Source organism: Manacus vitellinus, unplaced genomic scaffold (genome assembly GCF_001715985.3).
Source record: "Manacus vitellinus isolate BGI_N305 unplaced genomic scaffold, ASM171598v3 scaffold_35_pilon, whole genome shotgun sequence".
In the NCBI taxonomy this organism is placed as follows: Eukaryota; Metazoa; Chordata; class Aves; order Passeriformes; family Pipridae; genus Manacus; species Manacus vitellinus.
This window is the reverse complement of record NW_021940498.1, coordinates 638,523-659,008: the sequence shown is the minus strand read 5'-3', so window position 1 is coordinate 659,008 and position 20,486 is coordinate 638,523. Positions and strand designations below refer to the sequence as shown.

The window sequence follows — 20,486 nt, the reverse complement described above, 5'->3', positions numbered from 1 at the left end:
CTTATGGACTCAGTGAGCTAATGCCTTCACATAATTGGAAAACAAGGAGGCTTAACAAGGAGTATTTAATTGAAGAAAGAGGAGAAAACAGCAGTAGGAGAGTAAACAGGGCAATGTAGAATAATTAAACATTTTCTGAAAGCCAGCTCTATTTCAAAAGTGACTTGTCTCACTAAGGAATATAAAAAGGAAAAGAGCATCGGGCTGCTCCTCTCCTCCCACGCTAACACCCTCCTCAGCACAGGCAACAGGATAAACTCAGGATCCTACCTTGGTGAGCCTGTTCTCAAACTGGTGCTGTTGGAAGAGCTGAACTGCCTTTCATGCCACTCCAGGTCGAGTTCCTCTCCTTTTAGAGCTCCCTCTCTCTCTGCCTGATACAATAAGTTGCTCTTTTTACATGGTTTTCTCTGGTTAGTGATTGCAGCTCTGACAAGAGCTTGTGTTCCCCATAAGCAGCACATTGGTGAGTGCTCCATCTCCAAAAATCTGGCAGGTTTTTTGGTACTCTCACAGGCTGTGCATGGCACAAGTCTGCATGTCACTGTCTCTGATTATGTAAGAATAAATACACCCCTTATATACAACCAGTTAGCTCAGGTATGATTACACTTACATGGTTTTCTCCACATGAAGAACCTCTTGTTTTTTTAAATCAGTTATTACAGCACCTATATGAAAAGCCATGAAATTCAAAGTAAATATTTCAACCCTGGGATGCACATTTTTTTCTTTCCAGGTGTCAAAAGAATGCTTTTTTTTTTTTGGCCCCTGTAGTTTTCATCTTGAAAATACCTATCAGGAAATAATGACCAAATAAACAATAAAGATATATTTTAAAAGTAATCTTATTTGCACATGTAATTTTGGGGTTGGTCTGTGCTTGGTATATCACCAAAATAGATATCTTGGCTCCATGTTACTATGTCCAAAAGTGTAGTGAAAACACAAGAAACCTTCCTTCTTTTAGACTTATTCCTAAAACTGGAGGAAACTGAGAACACACTCTACAGCCCCCATTCACTTCTCCAAATGAAGTCTGGGCTCTCTTTCCAGAAACATTAATTGTCATCCAATATACCAAATACCATATCCAGTAATAATATCTAATGCTTAAGCAACGCTTGTGCACCAAGCACTGTCCAAAAACTCACTCACATTTGTAAGTATCAGTATCAAAAGAATAGAGAAAAAGATGTGGAAAATAAATTCATCTAATCCAATCAGCTGACATAGAGATAGAGACCGTTTGCTGATTTCAATTTCTGGTAACCTTAACTGAAAAAAAAAATAAAAATCTGTATTCTTGAGACTCGTTTATTAAAAAGCTGATAGGTAGAGAACATAACCAAAAATACAATTCTGAACTTTGAAGAAACAGCCAGTGATTTTGTAACCACAGCACAGCAAATGTATTTCAGTGGGAGGGAAAAAAAAAACCAACAAAAACCAGAAAGAAAACAAAAACGCAGTTCAGTGGTTCAGTGTAAGATTTTTTTTTTTAGATGAAATTTAAGGCTATGTTTTGGAATGGTTTCGCTAATGACTAAACCATGCCAATTGGCTTTCAAATTGTTTCAATGAGACACTTTAAGAGTGAGGCTTGTTTTCCCCTGACACAGCACTTCAGATCATCTTCAGAGAATTCCAAATCACATTTTTTTAAAAAAGAAGAAAGTTTAATTCTTGGCTTTAATAGTCCGTCATCAGTTTATTTTAAAGTGGATTTAGTGTTTTCTAGGAAACATCGTTTTTTCCAAGGTACAGGTCAGAGATGAAAACCAAGGAAGCATTAGAAAATAAATTGGAAGGCCCCCAGCAATTCTGGAGTGATTGTAATTCTAAGTGATTAGAATTCTAAGTGATTGTAAAAGACAATATAATAGAAAAAAACATATAGCACAAGCAAAGGGAAAAATTCTTGGAGTCACACATGGTACAACTTACAAGTAGCAACTTTATAAAAACTCTGTACAAATGTAGAATTACTCCCTAACAAACATATGTTAAGTCATTTGTGCAGAGATATTTGGGATAGTCACAAATATGTCAAATTAAGGCACATTTTTAATTTTTTTTGTTCCTATTTCATCATCTAACAAGCCTAGTTCATGGGAAATCCTTCAAGACATTATATTGCTCATTTTCATCCTTTAAAACATATTCATAGCCCTCAGACAATGAAATCCATTTACCAATTTATTAGAACTCTTAACATAAACTAAATTGAACAAATTTAGCTAAGGTAATTTCGTCTTCTAACCAGAATGAGCTTTTCCTTTCCTGCACAAAATAGCAAAGGATTTGCTCCTCAAAGTTTCCAAATTCAACAAACTCTTGTATGCCAGAGTAACTTAAAGAAAAAAGGCTCATAAACTGCTTGCATCACCCATATACTTACCTATCCATGGTTTCAGCCACAGCATTGTTTCCACAAAACCTCTCCCACCTTTTCCAGCCCATCCTTCCTGTCTTTTCCCTCTCATGGGTCTCTTTAAAGGTTTCCCCAAACAAAAACAAAACACCTGTGCACACCAGCAGTAATTTAATCAGCATTTTCCATCAGTGATTCATCTCAGGAGTTTGGTCAAGAACTGGCAGCCCCTTTACTATCTTCCAGCTCTGGCTTTATTCATCCTATATGTCATATGGTGCAGCTAAAAATAAATTCCAGGTTTTGAAAGAGTGTCCTGTAAAGGTAGCTTCCCACAACAAACTCCCATCCAAACCTGCCTTTCTATTGCCTAGAATAATGTCCTCCTACCTGCAAGAGCCCTTTAAAAAAACCCTAAAAATTCTCCTCTCTGATGTGTAAAGACCCTGAAGCTAATAAAAATTTAGTTTACATTCAAAAATTCATTTCTGTATGTAAGGAATGTATGATGAAGCCTGGCTGAGAAACCAAGACCAAAATGATACAAAAGCACTACAGCTGTACTAAGGAGATACAAAGGTAGTATTTCTGAATTTAAGCCCTCAATTAATTTTTTTGGCTTTTCTGGAATAAATGTGTTCAATAGGAAACAAGTGTTTCCCTAAAACATATCTACTTTTTTAGTTAAACACTCAATCCTCTCCACAAAGTATTGCCTTAACAAAACATTGTTGACCAACAGCTAAACATATACATTGGTGGAGAAAGAACTGCCTTCTAAATTTATCATAGTTTTAATGAAAAACTTCTTTCTCTACTTCTGAGCAACAAGGATCTGAAACAAGATAGGGCTTTATAATCAGCAGTAAACTTGCTGACACAATTACTTTGTATTCTAGCCTCTTGGTACATGCATACACACAAAAAAACAAGCAAACCAAAAAAAAAAACAAAAAAAAACAAACCAAAAAACCACAAACCAAACCCACAAAAGCTTCACCAACTTTTTAAGTGTTATATTGAGTTTCTGACAAATTCCCTTCCGCCCCACATACACTTAGAGGCCTTTCAAATAGGATCAGGTGTGGCTGGGGTGAGTCATCCTTTACAAATCATTGATTAACGGGGTGCAGGAGCACAAACAACACAGGCTGTTTACTCTCCATCAGCAAGAAGAAAGTGTAAAAATAACAGAGAGAATGTATCTGGAGTTGCCACCCTTTTCATATCCCCTACTGCTCCAGCAAGAACACAGATTTTACTGAAATACCAGGCTGACTTTTTAGCAGTGGCAGGAGATCTCTTCACTCCTCCCTGCCCTTGGGGGAAATTAATCCTGAGGTTTGGACACCTGCAACAGTTCAAAATTTTATGTGTACCTGAAGCCTCGTGCCACTAGAATGGATATTGTATATGCTTTCTCTGCTGTTCTTTCAGTTTATATTGAAGCCAATATTATCTGCATCACATAAAACAAATTGCACTATTTGAGTTTTGTGTTTCAATTTACGCTTTAAATCGGAGGACAATTGTCCAGATTTCCTCTAATGTAGGAAGGTTGATTTGATGTCCAAGGAAGCACTTTTCCAAGTTCATGTTTCAAGCAAAAATGCAAGTTTTCATATTGCCATAGCTGTTATGGTCTATGGATGTGAGTGATACAAACTGCATTGAAGAGCTTGTATGTTTTACAGGCTCATCTTCTCACTCAGCTGCACCAGTGGGTCCACTTTATCTTTCTGCATTGACTCTCTTAAAACCAAATGTCATATAATCTAGAAATTATATCTTCCATAGATCTCATTCATTTTTTAGGCATGCTTTTTAAATTTTTTGTAGAAGCACCAGCAAAACTATTTTCAGAATGACCTTTTAGTTTTCTTTATCAGAAGGAAAAAGTATACAGAAAACTAAAGACACCAGTGTCTGAATCAATTTTCTTGAACCTTCTTTTTACTCCTCATTTGGCAATAGGAACAGTTTCTCTCTGACACTTTGCTTTCCTCTGATAAACACTTCTGAAGTTTTTATTCTCTCCTATAGTTTTTGGAATGTACTAGCTCATTTAGCTTTTTCCTGACATTATCTTTCCCCTGCAGCCCTCACTAAGTGAATATATGTAGCTTTCCTATTTTTCACGTTTTCTTCAAGCTCATTTTAATGTTCAGTCTTCCTGCACGCTCATGTACTTGTTTTTTATATATTTATTTGTTTGTTTATTATTAAGCTCTGAAAAAAACCACTAAGCAGATAGCATATAGAATGACCTTTCAATGGTCAGGTCTCCAATTTCACAATACATTTCAAAAGATAAAAAAACCCATCCAACGAGTTAATTTCTCCTACACATTAGAAAAAAAAAAATAGGAACAGAGAGCCCTCACTCTCCCAAAATGTAGGAATCCCATTTTCCTGTGCTTCAGGAAGAGTTTGGGATATCAGGAAGTTTTTCTTCATGGAAAGGGTTGTTAAGCACTGGAATGGGCTGCCCAGGGAGGTGATGGAGTCACCATCCCAGGAGATGTTCAAGAAATGACTGGATGTGACACTCAGTGCTCTGGTCTAGTTGACAAGGTGGTGCTCCATCAAAGGCTGGACTCGATGATCTTGGATGTCTTTTCCAACCTAAATGATTTTGTGATTCTGTTATTCTGTGTTTCAACTCTCCATGTCTTCACATACAACAAAATGAAAGTGCACTCTTTGGCCCTGCTGCAATTTGTTAATCCAGGTGCAAAAAGCAAAACACAGATCCTGAGATGGTGGACTCTGGCCCAGGGCCACCTGAAAGCATAAACATGCCAGCCCTGCTGCCAGGTACATCAGACCTGAGATGTAGGCACAGTGGGTTTGTGAGGTCACCCTGGTTTGCATATAAAAGGTGTCCTCAGGTTACCTGTGCAGTGAGACCAGACACACACACTACACAGGGCTCACATCTCCTTCAGATGCCACTGCTTTGGTTACAGAGGATGTTTACAGAGCTAATGGTTCCCCTCCAGTTAACTGCATTTCCTCTCTCTTTGTCTCCCCTCTTTGTGCCCCCTCTCATCTCAGATATTCTTAGACATGAGTGTGACTGTATTGTATGGATGGGCAAAGCCATATTATCCACCTACAGGGAGTACCTCATTTCTTTACTAACTGCAAGCCCAATAGCATCTGAAAAAAAATGGCAACAGTAACCATTCCTATCTGTTGACAACAGGTGTCAATCAGATTGAAAGTGTCTTGAGATTTGGAAAAATAGGATTGTATGGGGGGCTAGATATGGGACTGTATAAGGGGACAAGGTGCTGAATGACTGTTTCTCTTCAATTATACTCTTTCATGCACTGCAACAAAGATAATTGCTGCCTTGAGTTGCATGAAAGTACGCAATCTTACATTTTTTCTTACCTTTCTATTATAAGAAAACTTGGGTTTTATTATTGTCTAATCTTATAGACCAGTGTTTCTGCTCAACATAGAATAATTTTTTTATATATGTGGGTTTCTACTGTTTCTGTTAGACTCCTTTTTGAAGTCGCATTTTAGTCATTCTAGATTTTCCTTTCTCCATTCCCTTTCCTTCCTTCCTACATTTTCTGACAACTCATCACTAGATGTCCAGGATGTTGGGTAATACAGAGTACCTGACAAAGGTCCAGCCCATTATTCTAGGAGGACTTCAAAATCCAGTTTCACACGCAAATGTTGTTCTCAGAGATCATTCTACTGTTTTCCTTGCAAAACTTTGAATTTCTACCTTCATCAGTATATATTTTCTGATAGTCAGAAGGTATCTCTTGCTTTTATAAATGGGAAAGGTAAAAGGAAGGAGTCCCCGCTTTTCAAGTTGTTTCATACAGAAGTGATGAAGTGACAGTAGTCTCTCAGACTTTTCTTCAAATAAACCAGCAAATACAGACAAAAAATTAACTGCAAGTAGAGAAGTGAAAGGATTTAATGTAGGTGCTACCTACAGGACATGAGATCTGGTGAGATCTCACACTGCTTTTGGGAGAGCACAGATTCTGCTTTCTCATTAGTACTCTCTAGCAATACCTATATATTAGCAACATATACCTTGCTCTCTTTAAATATGTTCAAACTTGTATGTTTTCTGATCAGTCTTGCCCCAGGAAAGGCAAAACAAGTTTGCCAAATATATGTAATTTTTTTGCATAAGACAAAGCATTAAAAATGTTAAAAAGAAATCCTAGGTGTAACTCTCTACAACTCAATGTACGAACTGCTTGCTGTTAATTTGCATTTTAATACCTGAGAAGTTCACTGAAGCTCACCATGAGCCTGTTTCTTCTCAAATCTTACTCAGCTTTTAACAGAATCTGTGTTGTTACTAGTCAATATAAGTACATAAATTTTTTTCCATACTGAATAATCATCACAAAGTGATTGTTCCCTATGTATTCAGACTATACCATGTGAATACTTCCATAGATAAAATAAGTATTATACTTGACTAGGACTTTGGATCAAGGGGTTATTGCCATTGACTTTGGACCAGGTTATCCCAGGGTGCTCATACTATACATCAGCAAGTCATTTGCCTTTGTACACTAGATTTTACGTCATACAAACATATGTGTTACCACTTCCCTTCCTGTATAGGAATGCACGCTTTGCTGGTTACTAGATATAAAAATGTAATGCTGATATATGACAGCCACAGTTTGCTTTACTACCACCCCGTGTCCACATAAACTCAGGTTATTTTCCAAGGGCAAGTTGGAAACCGGTATGTGTCAGCACATATACTGACCTTGGAAACTGTTCCAAGGGGAAACTCCTCCCAATCACCTTTGGCTGATAAGTATGTAAAACAAGGAGATTCTTAGAGATCTAGAAAATATTGAAATGTGCTTTATCAGTTCTCTCACCACGTGTTAGCCATTTACCCACTGCATGCATTATCATGATTATGTGTCATTTATGGTTACTCATATACTACAAAAGAATAGCTGAACACATTATATACAGCCTTGCTTATGGTATGCAATGCACTATACATGTATAAATGCATGAATGCATACAATTAAGGAATATATAATTATACAGATATTATTATAATTATGACTATACTCCAAAGAACTTTAGTTAGCATAATGTTTTATTTATTTGCTTGTCCTCCATCAAGCCATTAGCTAGTGATAATTGATCAAGCAATTGCATTTTAATTGTGGTAATAGAGCAGCTTTGTGATTTATTCCTCTTTGTTTTGTTTCACTACAGAGTAATCATCGTTGCTCAGATGTTTAACCACCCACCCAATTTATCTATTAAAACAGTTTCACAGCCATATTCCATTAATCTCTGTAGGCTCTACAATGGGCATGACAATTTCTCTCCTTCACAGAGTAATTTCTTAATTGTGACGGTGTTTGTTATTGCCTCCTTCATTTGCACTTATACTAATTTACCATTTTTGTTAAATTTGCAGATGATATCAGGGATTTCACACGATTTTGTTAAGTAAAATAGCCCAGAGCCTGTTCTTTTTTTAAATTGATGTTAATCAGGAATCTCCTTAAGGTGTTGATGGCAAATGTAACAGAAGAAATAAACTTAGAGAGGTATATCCTGAACTCTCAGGTAAACACAAGTTGTCCTAAGTAGCTCTCAAGAGAAACAAAAACAGAACAGTAAAACAATATTTGGTCAAAACTGCAAACAACTACAACATCTTCTTCTAAAATTTGTATTTACTAGTGCAGCAGTCACCTGTTTTCAAAGTAACATAACTGTAACTTAAATTTCTTCTACTTAATAAGAAAAAATATGTATGTGTAGCTACAGTGATAACTGAAGATGTGCATTCATAGAAGAATTTTATTAATTGTTCTAGTGTACCTCCTCTGACAATGGAAATGCTACTGGTTTGAGATATATATCTTGTTATCTAAAGGATTAAATACCCAAACCAAAGCAGCAACAGAAGTCAAATAACAAATAGCTAGACTTCTTGCTATGAGATGCAAAGCCTTAAAGGTGTAAGCTGTAAGGTAGATCTGAAATGCAGCACTGAAGACCTGATTTTGAACTCATCAGCGTGTCTCTCGTCACAGGCTACTGATGCACAAAATGCTGATTTCCTCCTGTCCCCTCTGTTGCTCTGCTCCAAGGTGTGCCAAGTACTTCATTCAAAGAGTGCTCCAGCTACTACTGTTGATTCTCAATGTGCAAGAGTTGCTTAAACACTCTATTTTCTTCCATGTTTTCTTTTAAACTTATTTTGTCTCTTTCTATGTATATACTTGGTGAAATAATGGCAAATAGTGGCAAGCAACCTTGTGCTGCGGGTATGACTTTTCAATAATATTTGCAATAATATCTGTATTTAATTTGTTAGCTCCCAACTATACTGTAAGGACCTTGCCATATAATTAATACCCTACACACTGGACCTTTTGGAACAACATCCCCTTGTTGCTGATTTCCATTCTTCTGTGTAGGACAAGTGGGCATGTTTAGACTTTCAACTGCATGGTGCTTTGCAGTATGTTGCAGGCTTTATTTCTAGATAATCTTCATACACTATTTAAAAGATTTCATTATATACACAGTTTTAGGCCTATTAATGTTAATTATCTAGATGTATGGTTAGTATACAATAAACATTATCTACAGACAGTAATAGAAGTACTCTTGTTTATATGTAAGTGCTTATGTTTCTAGTTCTCAGTCATGTTGACCTATGTCATCATTATCTCCTGTTTACTCTCCATATAGCAGTTGATACATAAAAGCTGCCTCTGGGTTTTGTTCTTTTTACTGCCCTTTTCAAATGGGATATTTTCTCTAGTCAAATGATTCCTTACATCCAGAAAGGGACCATACTTTAAATACCATAAATACCATAAATATCATAAATTGTATTCTCTAATGGAGAAAACTTATCCTGATAACTGTTGTGGGGGTTTTTTTTCTACTTTTTTCTCTTTTTATTAGAAATAAGTTGCGTAATTTTAAAGAATGTTTGTTTACACTCTTTTCACAGAGGAGTAGATGTGCCCTTGGAAAGCCTCAACTTGAGGGGAAAAAAAGCATAGGTAAGTGGAATTCAATGAATAATTGATTACTGTATCAACTACATAATTATTAGGGAAGACGACAGATAATTTCGAAAGGGAAAGGAAAAAAAAAAAAAGGTTGTATACAAATAAACCCCAGTTTTTAAAAAAATCAGGCGCATTTCTCTCACCAGACCGCACAATAGCCCTGCAAGAGCAGCCACGAAAGGGGAGATGGCATGACAACCCTTCATAATGCGCCTTTCTCCCGCTCAAACGCTGCAACACGTATCACAATAGGCGAGGTAACGAATCAATTAAGGGGGACTCGGCCCCCGGGGCCGCCCCCGCCCGCCCACCAGCCCGTGCCCCGCCCGGAGCCGCCGCTCGGCTTTGTCGCTGCCCGGCGCCGGGGCTTGTAGGACCCGGGAGGCGCCGCCGCCGCCAATCGCGGCCGCTGCCGGGCTCTATTTTTGTGCGATGCCTCCCGCCCCGCGCCCGGAGAGTAACACGGACAGCGCCGCCGAAAGAATTCCCCGCCGGAGAAGGATTTGATTTTTTTTTTTTTTTTCTCCAGGGTCCTGATATACTGGGGAGAATCCGGTTTCATCCTCCTTTTTACTTCAAAAGCAAAAGTCTGCTGAGCGGCTTGTCGACTTCAGCGCTCTTGCTCTCTCTTTCTCTCTCTCTCTCTCGCTCTCTCCGTATAAATACGCGGAGCTCTGCCCTCGCTCTATGCAAGGAAAGTTGGGAAGGACTGCCTGGATGATGGAACCGCTAGTTTTCTGAGAGCCTTCTGACCCCGGAGGGTGAGTCTCCCAAGTACCAGAGAAGCTGCCGGTGCCAGGGAGGTGGTGGCCTCTCCCCGCTCCGCCGCGCCCGGGCACCGGCACCGGGAAAAGGCAACAGTTTCCTGGAGGCGCCGGGAGAGGTCACCGCGGGAGAAGGGATGCGAGAGTCGCGAGCGCAGGGATAGCGGTCCAACAAGTTTCTGTGCGGGGACCGGCGGCGAGCGTACGGTCGGGAAAAGTTGCCGGGGGCTCCGCGGGATGCGCTCCCCGCTCTTATCGCCGCCCTTGGGCTCGGGTGTTACTAACAAAGAAGTTTTGACCCACTGCCCAGCAGGCGTTCCCTCGCCGTGCCCGCCGGCCCCGGGGCGATGTCGGGGTGCCTGTCCGGCTGTCCTGCCGCCGAGCGGGGCGGAGGCGGGGGAGGGATGCGGGATCCGCACCGCAACTTCTGGCGGGGCGGTCCCCGCAGCCTGGCGAGCTCCCGCTTGTTTTCGCCGAGCTTGCTGTAAGCATTTTGCCCATTTGGCGGGATGCCGCTGCCAGGGGAGCAGCACTGCGGGGGAACGCCTCCTGTGCCCCGCGGCGCCCATCCCCGGCGGGGCGGAGAGCGAAGTTCCATCGGGAAGGGGGGGCAGGGATGTGTCTGTGCGTTTCTCTGTGTGTGTGCTTTATATAGGGTATATAATACCTTCAGAAAATTCAGCAGCCCTTGGCGGGGGGAGCGCCCCTCTACGCGGGGGCGCTGCGGCGCTCGGAGGGGGATGCGCAGCCCCGCACAATGGAGGGCCCCCAGCACGCCGGAGGAGGAGGAGGAGGAGGAGGGAGGTTGTCTCGGCTCCTCCGCTGCAGCAGCTGCTCTGCGGCCGGCACTGCCGCAGCCCGCGCCGCCCGCCCGCGGGGCAGCGCCCCCGCGGAGGATGCTCGGCCCCGCCGGCCAGGGGGTACCGCGCCCCCCGAGGGGGAACCGGGCGGACAACCCCGGCCACGACCCGCTCCTTCAGTGCAGGGTCGGCAGCAGGAGTGTTTCCGCACCTGAGTGTGAAGGTATTAAAAAAAAAAAAAAAAAAAAAAAAAAAAATTAACACGGAAGGAGAAGGGCAAAACGCATACGCGAAATTCAGGATGCAATTAAACTTACCTACAACACGATCTGAATCCGGTTTTGGTTTGTTTTTGGTTTTGTGGTTTTTTTTATTTTTGTTTTGTTTTGTTTTGTTTTTTTGTTTTTGTTTTTGTTTTTTTTTGTAAAGTGTTAATTTTACAATTTTTTTTTCTTTTTATGTTGTCTGGGGCATATTAAGGTTAACTAATGATCGATGACTTCAGAAAAAGGATTTAAATGGAGCTAAGGTGTTTTTCAATTTGAATTCACATTTTTATTACAAAAAGGAAATTTTTAAGTTGCTGATTGTTCTGAGTACATTGAAGAACTTTAGAGGCATTTCTTTTTGAGGTTTTGTGGCATACCCATGCTTCACAGACATGAGGATAGAAGGGAGAGTTCTCTGACCGTAGACCATTGTGTGTAGAGACATGCTGAGGTTCAACTGAAAGGCAAGAACTGGCATTTGAGAAGATTTCTTATTAAGCTGAAGTTCACTCTCTTCACTAAAGGAAAAAGAAGCCTTTGTTGGACGCAGTTTGCAGACAAAACAGGTTAAGAATGCCCTGTTATATTATGGAGTAATAAGGCTGATGTCCAAACATTATGTCTTATTTTACTACGTGTTCCTTTTCTACATTCACTTTATATTTGTCTGCATGCATGTTTTCTACTTACATCTTGCACTGCTGTGCATTCCAGGGACATTACACTGGTATAAACGGGCTGTAAGAGTGCAGTAAGAGATGTAGCTTTTGGTGATTAGGGGCAAGGAAAGAAGGCAGAAAGCTAATAAAATTATTCCAGTACTTCTCAGAGTAGTTAATTGCTTTTCAGTCTTTCAGCAAACATGGCCAAACTTCTGAAAATTGTGTAGCAATTGTGTCTCAAGCCCCTACAATAACAGATTCCTGCAAGCATTTTTGGTACCATGGCTGACACTTGCTTAGAAGCTGCACTGATTTCCATAAGAATCCTCATAAAAACAAAGGATGCCATTGTGGAAACGTGAAACAGCTTGTTTGTTGTTGAGTGACTTTTTACTTAGTGAAAGGAAATTCAATCCTTTCCTCTTGCTTTCCTTAGTAATATTGAATCCTCAGTATTAAATATTGACCAGTTGAATATTGGAGAAATGAGGAGGACTCAACCGATTTTGGAATGAGGTATCCACAGGTGTCTTCATCAAGGCATAAACAAAGGCTTATTAGACATAGTCTCCCAATATGGTTTTAAGGAGAACTAGATTCTTAATAAGAGAGAAGGCTGTTTGAGTTCTGTTGCTTTCCTTTATCTTGGGGGGGATGTTGTTGTTTTGTTTTGTTTTGTTTTTTCACTTTATGGACTTTTCATATTGTCTCTGCTGTAATTGGATTTGGGCCACAATAAGCAACATAGTCCCCATGGACCTTATACATTCAAAGTACTCCCTTCAAGTGACTTTTCAAGGCATTATGTGCACATCTGAACTTCACTCTGAGCAACAGAGTCACAGGTGTTAGTCACAGGAGGCTCAGATTTTTTTGAGGAAACCATAGAAAATTTCAATGTATGCAGAGGAGCAAATGCAATGTGCTTTACTCATGTGTAAAATATTAAGTAGAACTGAGAGTTGAGAAGTCTGCCTTCTTCTGTCTGCATTTCCCTGGCTCATTTATAGTGGCATATTTAGCAGACTTGTATAGTTCAACAGGTAGGTGTGTAAAAAAGGAGAGAAAAAAAAAGAATATTGGAGGAAGGAAGAGATTTATATTTGCTTGACCTTTTATGTGAGGGGGATTCCATGGGCTATGATGCTTCTGGGATGGAATCAGCTGGCAAGCAAATGAGTCCTTAGGTCAAAACTTAAAAATGAGCAGGAAACTGTGATTTTTGTTTGCCCAAATTTTCACTTGCCCATTTGAGTGTGTTCTGTGTCCTCAGAAACACGTAGCAATCTCGTGTTGCTTTGCTTAGAGCCAGACATGGACTCTCAGGTAGCAGGTAACAGGAAGTGTATGTTAATGTGTTAAACCATCAGAGGCTACAAACCTGTGCTTGTGAAAGAAAGAGAGGAAGAATTTAATAGTGGGCCTAAACTTTACTTTTTCCACCTTTATATTTTCTTCAGATGCCCTTTTCTGTGGTTTAGAATGCAAGTTATATTTTTTAACACCTATAATGTGTGTCCTTGTGCTAATATATTTCTGTGCTTTCTTGTTACCTACGTCTTTTTTGAAATAAAAGGTCAGGAACTTTACACATTTTGATCTCTTCTCTTGAGGAAAATACTAGAATAATTGCATATAAATACTCAAATTTCTTGGTAACATTATTTGTGAACACTTACACTAGGAAATAGTATTTCCCTGTGGAAATACATGTTCAACATTTGGTTCTAGACTCAGAAGGAGCTTATGGCCTAATGTTTTCTCCATCTGTTTCTGTGTTCCATAACACCATAACTCAACCAATTTGAGTGGATTTGCACATGTATTTGCCTGTATTATAGGGAAAATGGCCTCTTCAAGAAAAGTTTAGACACTTACAGATTTCTAGGTTCATCAAAGGGGAATACATCATACAACAGAAATATCAAGAGAATCATTGTATGTCCTCCTCAGCAATTGTAATAGGATAGCCTTTAAAAAAACCAAAAAGCTGTAGAAAGGACAGGGAAAATGAATAACCCTAGAGCCCTTGAAAGAATTATGAAGCAAGTACACATACCTTGAGCATGTAGGTTAAACAGCATCATTAGGTTTCATAAAACTCAAGTAATCCTTACCCAGCACGCGATGGGACATAATGAAATGTTCCCTCCAATCTGTAAGAGACTTCATAGACTATCCTGTTTCACCTGTAATACTCTATCTGTCTAAACTGCCCAGTCCATAAATCTTTCATTCCCTATCCATCCTCTAATCATCAGTCCCATCAGCCCTCTCTCACCATTGCCAATTTATAGTCTGTCAAACACATCAATCCTTTGCCTCAATTAACTCTCTCTGTCCTCCAAATTTCTCTACTCATTAATCTGTCCTTGTCCACAGTGAGGTCCAAGTGTGTACCATCCTTTTGCCTCCCTCTGTGTGACTTCCATAAGGGCATTTTTGTTTGTTTGTTTACAGTCCTGTATCATCCATCTTTCCTTAGCCATTTCCAGATCTGTGCTCCAGGTCTGTCAAGTCATGTTTTTATACAGTAAATTTATTTCCCATGGGGTCCTCTGGCTTTCCTCTTTGTCAGTGGTGAACACACTGAGCGTATTTGTCTTCTTTCCATACTCATCTCCTGTTCGTCAGAGTAAGTTGATCCTTACACCAACAAAATGAGTGTGGCAGGAGAGAGAAAATGAGTTGGCAAGCAACAGCAGTGTGAATTGGTAACTTACTGGTTGTCCCCAGCTGAGGGGAGATATTGCTAGTTCTGGTATGAGTTCTCAGTAATACAATTGGCTTCAGACAAGTATCATGTGGTTATAATGTTAAAAATTGGTCTAAGGAGTCAGAATCAGAGCCCAGAAAGTTTTATATTCAGTCAAGTGCTTGAGTTCTTAGGCCACAGACTTTTCTTATGTGCTATTTGGGCCCCAAAGTCATCCTTTTCTCCTTCCAGGATGGCACAGTTAGGATGGAAGATGTCACTTGCCTGTCTTCCTTGAACCACAATGTTGAATAGTTTAAGTTAAGGCTGAGGAGGTATCAGAGACCTGAATAGAATCATGAGACCTGAATTTCTGGCAAGATTGTAGCTGGAATTGAGGTCCCTTACTTCCAAATGAAACAATTCCCTCACAATATATCATAGAGTGGCTGGAGAGCAGCCAGGCAGGAAGGGACCTGGGAGTTTGGATTGACAGAAAGCTGAACATGAGCCAGCAGTGTGCCCAGGTGGCCAAGAAGGCCAATGGCATCTTGGCCTGGATCAGGAACAGTGTGGCCAGCAGAACCAGGGAAGTGATTCTTCCCCTGGACTCAACACTGGTGAGGCCACACCTCTAGTGCTGTGTCCAGTTCTGGGCCCCTCAGTTCAGGAAGGATATTGAGGGGCTGGAGCAGGTCCAGAGAAGAGCAAACAAGGCTGGGGAAGGGACTGGAGCACAAGTCCTGTGAGGAGAGGCTGAGGGAGCTGGGGCTGTTCAGCCTGGAGAAGAGGAGGCTCAGAGGAGACCTCATCACTCTACAACTCCCTGACAGGAGGTTGTAGCCAGGTGGGGGTTGGTCTCTTTTCCCAGGCAACTCTCAGCAAGACAAGAGGGCATGGTCTTAAGCTGTGCCAGGAGAGGTTTAGGTTGGATATTAGGAAGAAATTCTTTACAGAGAGGGTAATCAGGCGTTGGAATGGGCTGCCCAGGGAAGTAGTGAATTCTCCATGCCTGGAGGTTTTTAAGATGAGATTGGATGTGGCACTTAGTGTCATGGTCTAGCAACTGTGACAGGGTTGGATTAAGGGTTGGACTTGATCTCAGAGGTCCCTTCCAACCCAGCTGATTCTGTGATTCTGTGACTCTATGATTCTATGATTCTATGATTCCTTCTTTTTCTCCTCAGTATTCTGAAGTAAAGTAGCTGCCATGGTTTTTATTGTAGCTCATGCTGCCTGGATCTTCACCTGGCTCAGAGCACAGGGCTTCCTTCGACCAAGGAGTGTCACTGAGTTCAAAAGTCCTTTCATCTTGATTCTCTGTTGCTGTGGGGTTAATCTAAATTAATCCTTAGCTGAGGAAGTTTTACGTCATCCCCATCCCTCCTGAGAAATTTTCAGGCTGAAGAAAGAAAGACCTTAAGTAGCAATTGGAATGTAGCTTTTTCTATATCACTTCCTTCAATTTAGGGGAAATAATTCTGCATAAATTCCATTGCATGCTCTGGATGTCGCTCTCAGAGCCCCTGCATGACAGAAGAAATGGGGAGGCATGAAGAAAGAACTTAAATGTGCATCTTTGTTATTCCCCATAACAATAAATCTGTTTTGCTCCTAAAAATGGCATTAGAAAGAATTTGACTCACTTCTTAGTTTAGGATTCACTTGCTAATGATGATGATTTTTTCACACTAGCAACTTTGCTGTAAAGGTGACTCTATATTCAAAAAGAACCATATTTGACTATGTGATCTAATATATCACAGTTTGATGCTTCTAGTATTTTATGTGCCTGTTTGATGTCAGACATGATTGCCAATTAAACACTTAGTTTATTTTTAATTTTATTTTTTTTTTAACTCCTTTCTTTCTAAAAGTAACTGTAGAATGGTAATGGAAGAAATTTAGTTGATGCAAGACATTGGCTTATGTGCATACATGCATTAAGTTGCTGTATTCACACCTTTTAGTGTCCTGCAGTCCATTCTAGAAAAAACCCCAAGAGTTAAGGAACTTCTTCAATCTTCATTAAGATTTTTACACTCAAAATAAATTAGGGTTAGAAAGCACCAAAGAAACTGAACGTGAATGGTAAAGTGATCCTCTAAAACAATAAACATGTAAGAACAGATCACCTCAACACAGGAGGAGATTCGATGCATATGGTGCCGCCCCTGGCAAATATGGAAACCTAAACAAATTGCAGCAGTGTTTCTAGCTTGCTCTTGTTCCAAGAATGCAAATACTTTAGAGTAGGATTTTACTCAGAACAGCTGGACAAAGGAGTTGTAAACTCATTTCGATTCCTTATAAAACTTTCCAAATGTACTATAGTTTTTCTAACTGGAATTCCTGCCACACCCAAATTAATATGTGAAAGTCAAATGCTTTTCTTTATTCTCATTTGTCACCAGTGGTAGCTGTGACTCAGTTAAATTATTCTGCAAGTTCGTGCCTCAAATCCACCCCAGTTGTGTCAAGAATTTTTTTAGTGATAAATGCATTTAAGGATATGACTTGAATCTTTGAACCCATATGTAAGTTTTTATAGCAGACAACTGAAAAAAAATCCCTTCTGTGCTAAAAATCTAACAGGAAAATTAAACAAATTGTCTGAAGGCAGACAGGACTGCAGACAGTTCTAACTGAAATATTTAAATAAAATAAAGCCAACATCAGTCCTCAGATAAGCCCCTGATGCAGCTAAGTATTTTTGGCTAATAACCCTTCTGAATGTTTTTCAAAACAAGCAAAAAGCTTGTTTTGAGAACATTTCCCCCATAAGACCTAAGAAAAGTTAAATTGTATCACTGTTTCCTGTATTGTGGCATTGTAATCAAGTTTGTCTGCCCACGCTGTCAAAATGAAGAGCTGAAAAAACTATTTCAAATAACTTTATAGATTGGGTGTGCTGTATATGGATGAAAGCAAGGCACGCTTTTGAACTATCTACATTCTGTTATGCAAAGATAGGAACACTTCCTCCTGGTGAAATAGGAGAGGAATGAGAGAATGGAAAGTATGGCAGAAGGCATTACGGGGTCCAAATATTCTTCATCTTGCATGGAGATCTGACACGGCAAGTTAATTTTATCTCTGTTTGCTGGAGTATATTTTGGAGTAACCCACAGCCTGTGTGTGTTAGTAAACCTCATCTCAGAAAGCAGCCCTAGTAAGGAGAGGACCACCCTATGAATAATCTATATCTAAATAATGACAATGACTAGATGGTAAGCCAAACCAAGAGGCAGTCCTCTTCTAAGGGGAAATGAGTACATTTTCCAAAATTTTACAGCCATGGTGGAATGAAGAGTATTACATCATCTGAGTTGTGTTTGGCACATTACCCAAACCAGGATTTTAATTTTCTGGTTCCTCAACCATGTGTAGCATAAGTGGTATTTGTCTACCTTGAAGCATTATCTCAGCTGAAAAAGATCAAAAAAAACTTTAATCAAAAGAACAGAGCTCTGTCCAAAACATTTCCACTTGAGGAATACATATACATTTCAAGACTGAATGTTTTGTAAGGTATAAGGTGCAAAGTTTAGCTCTGGGACATGTTTTGACATAGTGAGGTTTTTTCATCTTAAAAGTTCTGGTAACTAATAAAATGTACTAAGCATAAATGGCTAAGAGAAGGACAGGCATTTTCATGCCTTGCCATACTTAAATATCATCTACATTCAGCTTTACTTGATTAGGGAGGGCTGTTATGTTTCTATCAGTAGCTTATGCAATTAAAATATTTTTGCTTGTGTTTGCATGTAGATTGTCAATGTGTGAATGAACAACCTTCCTGATTGTGAACTTTTTTTTTCAAATAAGTATTAATTCTTTCAAAATCTTTACTAGAAGGAATTTGAAATAGGTGGCCTGAATGATTTTCTCTGGGGACCATAACTCCTCTCTCAATATCATTCCTTAAGTTCGTGTGTGACACAACCAATGTACAACTACACAATAAATAGTCCATTCACATTGACAACATAGTTCACAACTGTATTTCTGTAAAAAAATGTGTTTTAAATATTGTTAATTTAGATATTGCAACCTGTTTTTCAGGAAGGGCTATCTTTAATTTGCTAGACTAGATTTCTACTGCCATTAGAGTAAATCTCTTTTTTATTACTTGAGGTCACAGATATATATTTGTAAGGGAAAAGTGCCTACAGGCTCAAAGTGGCTCCCTAATTTTTCACTGATGGAAAGCAACCTCCCCTTGGTTATTTTGGGAAAAGTTATAACGGGTATGCATTCACTTCACTTGATAAATAACTTCAAGTGCAAATACAATAATTCTCTTGTACCTATTCCCATTGACTTTGTGCCAATGAAACAATTTCACTTTATGCAGCTCACAGCAATGAGCAGCACTTTAAAAGATGAAACCAGGTGAAACCGATCTTGATTTATGTCAAGATATGCTGAATACTGCGAAGCAAAATGCATCAATTTTAGTGTGATACTGCACAGTTCATAATCTACTGTTGCTCAAGTTTGCCCTCTGTGCCCAGCATCACCCAGCTCTGACTAATGAGACCACAAGTTCTGTGCTAATTGACAGAGATCAAAAGAGGCAGTGGCTGTAACCTTGCATTGATCCAGGGAGAGCCCAGCCATAGGTGGATGCGGATGATATTATTCAGAATGTTTTTTCTGACAACAGGAGCCAAGTGTGAGTCCTACAGCTCTTCTGCTCATCTGCTTATCATCACAGATCAAGACATTCAGAAGGGAAATCTGTATATTTTAGAAATAGCAGAATAATGCAAATTTCTTCTCACTGACCTCCGTATGACTCTGCAATGCATTTTTAATCCCATTCTACACATGTCTTCTTATCCTGATGTCAGGAATAACCTATAATAAAGACAAGCACTAAATATTTATGGCACTTTGGTACAAGGCACTCCTGCTGTTTTCTGCTAAGATGATCATGGATGACTCTAAAATTCTTTCTGAATTTATTCTTACTACAATATAACATGTTGCTTGGGAGAATGGTCCAAACCCTCACACATCTCTGGGAAGGCAGAAAAATTTCAACTGACCTCAGTTACTCAGGTTTTCATTGATTCTTGGTTGAGCTACAGTAACGAGAAGCATGGAAGACTAAATATTTAGAATAATTATGCAATATAAAATAACACAGCACATTTTCTGCTGGGGCTACCATAAGCATATTGACCCTACTCTTTGCATCCCATCAAGTTCAAGGCTTCTGTCTTAATATCCTGGGAGTTTAATGTCTTTGGTCAAGGACAAACAGAAATTTGTCAAGCTCTGTTAAAAATGTCTCTGTCTTTCTGGCCTGATAGAATGTGCTACAGTAAAACCTCTGGAAGAGACAAGACTTTCTAGGGCCATATGCTAAAGCATTATGAAAATGATTGCCTGAGGAGTTAGGAACCAACATTTAACTGCACCTTCCTTTCTGAATACAGCACTCTTTGTTGGAGTCTTGTCTGCTTTCAGCCCATCTCTCAATCACCAGTGAGAAATTCAATTGTGACAGCTGCTAGTCAAACCCAACCAGAAGACAGTAGCATGCTGCTGTGCTTAGTGTTGTATATGTTACTTGTGTGGATGGCATTATAGAGGCTGTACATCAGGCTGAGCACTGTTGCAGAGGGGGAGGAGGGAAGGAATGCGTGGCAGGTTCCAGCTCTCCCTTGAATGTCCTCCTTTTCTGGTACAGCTATTCTCTGGCAGGTGAGATGGATGGGTTGGACTGAAGCCATGTCTCCTTGTAGCCTTGCTTGTCTGCGTAAGATACAGCTGCTCCCTTGTTTCCTTTGTGCTGCACTAAATAGTGACTGGATTTGACCCAACCAAAGTCTCTAAAAATAGTTTCAGTA

General features: G+C 39.9%; 1 protein-coding gene across 1 annotated transcript in view; it reads left to right on the top strand.

The window, feature by feature from the left end:
- Positions 1-10,128: 10,128 nt before the first annotated feature.
- ROBO1 (roundabout guidance receptor 1) overlaps positions 10,129-20,486 on the top strand; it is a gene marked incomplete at its 3' end in the record, with an annotated part of 647,376 nt that continues 637,018 nt past the window's right edge. Inside the window, exon 1 of the mRNA XM_029961508.1 lies at positions 10,129-10,196. The remainder of the gene's footprint in view (positions 10,197-20,486) is intronic.